This window comes from Arachis ipaensis, chromosome B04 (genome assembly GCF_000816755.2).
Source record: "Arachis ipaensis cultivar K30076 chromosome B04, Araip1.1, whole genome shotgun sequence".
In the NCBI taxonomy this organism is placed as follows: Eukaryota; Viridiplantae; Streptophyta; class Magnoliopsida; order Fabales; family Fabaceae; genus Arachis; species Arachis ipaensis.
The window spans coordinates 13,202,610-13,202,920 of record NC_029788.2 but is presented as its reverse complement, the minus strand read 5'-3'; positions in this window follow the sequence as shown (position 1 = coordinate 13,202,920).

Below are 311 nucleotides of genomic sequence, written 5' to 3'. Positions count from 1 at the left end.
GATATAACTATTTATATTATTGCTTCCTCTTATCAACTTAAACTTTAAAAAAAAATTAACATTCTTTAATTTATTCCACTATTCTTATTTTCTCTTGCATCTTCAAAATTAACATATTTAAAACTCTAATGTAAAAATGTTAAGTTGTGAAAATGGATAAAAGTTTGAAACAATGTCAATACATCATCATCATTGTTTATTAATTAATTAGAATATTTTATAAACTAATATTTTTGTATATCATAAAATTATTTATCTAAAAAATTTAAATCGATTAAAAAGACACAAATAATTGTCAATGAGTTATAGTT